The sequence below is a fragment of the Myotis davidii genome, unplaced genomic scaffold, assembly GCF_000327345.1.
Source record: "Myotis davidii unplaced genomic scaffold, ASM32734v1 scaffold545, whole genome shotgun sequence".
Classification (NCBI taxonomy): domain Eukaryota; kingdom Metazoa; phylum Chordata; class Mammalia; order Chiroptera; family Vespertilionidae; genus Myotis; species Myotis davidii.
Genome location: NW_006296634.1, coordinates 1,012,668 through 1,015,010, shown reverse-complemented (window position 1 = coordinate 1,015,010; position 2,343 = coordinate 1,012,668).

The following is a 2,343-nucleotide window of genomic DNA, read 5'->3' as shown; positions in this document are numbered from 1 at the left end:
TGGGGTGAGGGAAGGGTTAGCTTTGACCCTAACCCTGCATCTCCACCGCTCCTGGGCCTCAGTAACCTGGAGAGGATCTGCTGGCCACTCTAATCCTAGCAGCTCCGACTTCCCCATGGGGTGGTGCTATCTCCCCAAGGGTAAGGGTCCTCTCCCTAACCCGCCATTAACCCAGGCCTGGATGGCCAGCCAGACCTCCGGGGGCAGGGGAGTGCCCACCCCATGGCACCCTGGCCAGTTCCTGGCATTCCCCTGGACAGGCTCCCAGGAGCCCCACAAAGAACCTCAGACAAAGTTCTGGGCCAGGCTTTGCCTGTGCCCTGGGCCCACAGCCGGCTGGCTCTAGGCTCTGCAAGTCCTTGGCACCCTGGCTCAGCTTTGTCCCCCCGCCTCGGACCAGCGTTGCCAGGGCCAGTTTGCTGGGGAAGCGGGTGGGACAGGCAGCTCTCTGAGCTTCAGCTGTCTCTCTTCCCTCCTGCCCAGGGCCATGCAATCTTCCAGTGACCGCCCCCCTACCTATGCTTGCTCAGGTGATGCCCTTTTCCAAATTGCCTTCTCCTCTTGGCTGCAAGTCCAAATCCTCGCTTTTTTCAGGGACTTCTAAGGCCGCTCAACCGCTTGCTATGACGTGTACTGACTACCAGGGGTCAGGCTGATTGGGGCTGAGCAAGATGGACCATGAGCCCTCCCATGGTCTCTCCCTGACTGGACAACTTCCCATGTCCCTCCCAGGCCCCGATTGTACACCAGTGGGGTCCCTTGGCCTGGCTTGCGCCCTCTCACAATCCAGGCTGAGGGACCTTCCCTCCCCAATGCATGAATTTCATGCACTGGGCCTCTAGTCTTGTAATAAACAGTGTGAAGCAAATCAGTTGTTTCTCCAGCAAGCTCCACCTACAGGGATATTTGCCCCTGAGCTGTGGCGGGAAGGCATTTGCTTGGGCCCTGCCCCCACCCGCTCCCAGGGCCTGGCACATGGGCCACAAGAGGTACTCAGTAGATGTTGAATGAATGGAGGAATCATTACCTCACAGCCAGGGGCTGTCCAGTGAGCATGGCCTTTCTTCCCCAGTCTGCCTCCCAGTTACCCAGGTGTTGTAGGTAATGTTGGGTGTTGCACAGACCAGACCCCGAGGCTCCAAGGACCCCCTCCCCACCAGGCCTCTTGGCTTCCTGCCTGGCTCCTTGCTGCTCAGCTTCCCTACCTCAGGCCCTGTCACAATCCCCCGACCCCTGAGGAGATTCTCCAGGACCGCTCATGCATCCATTCTTCGGTGTTATTACCTTGTGGGCTATCTGCTGGCCTTAGGCTCTGGAGGAGCTGGGGACCCAAAGAGGACTGAGAAGGGTCGTTGCCCTCATGGAGCACCCAGGCCAGACAAAGATGACACAGTGTGATGCGAGCTGTGATAGGAGAGATGATGGCACTGTGTGGGCCTCGGGGGGCATGCCCAGCCTGGGGCACCTCCTCACGGATGCCTTCTCTGACCACCTTGCTATAGTAGTGCCCACCCTTCCAGCTAGGTGCTGTCACCCCCCCTTTTTGGGGGTTCCAAAGCACTTTTAGTATCTTCAGTTTCTTTATCTGTTAATGTGCTCTTTGTCTGATACTTTGCTGAGTGCCTGCCATGTAACAGGCAATGTGCTAGGCTCTGGGGATACAGAAGTGAAACAACACACTTCCCACCTTCCTGAGCTTACGGTCTAGTGATGGTAGGGAGACAGGCAATAACCAGATTAAACAAGTAAACGTGGTATATAAACGTGCTGTGAAGGAAAAGAAGCAGGCAAAGGGGCCATGTGTGTGAGGGAGGGGTAGTATCTTAGGTGGGGGGTCAGGGAAGGGGACATTTGAGTAGGTGAGGTGTCATGCAGCTACGAGGGGGAGAGGGACTAGCAAGTGCCAAGGCCCTGAGGCAGGAGCGTGCCTGGTGTGTGGGAGGAGCCGTGAGGAGGCCAGTGTGGCTGGAAAGGAAGTCGGGGGGTGGGGTGGGGGCGGGCCAGGTCATGGAGGGCCTTGCAGCACGGCAAAGACGTGGTTTACCTCTTCGTGATATTCGCGCGATGGAGGGGTTGGGAGCAGAGGAGTGACGTGATCTGTCTTACATGTAACAGGATCCCTTTGGCTGCTGCGCTGGGGCTGTCCGTAGTGGGGCTGGTGGAAGCAGCAGGAGCCGTTAGGGGGCTATAGGTGAGAGGTGATGGGGGCTCGGGCCAGGGTGGTGGCAGTGGAGCTGATGAGAAGGGCCAATTGGGCACATACTTTGAAAGCAAACCCCATAGCACTTGTCCAGGGATGTCGAATGTGAGAGAAAGAGAGGCAAGGATGACCCCCGGGTGTGC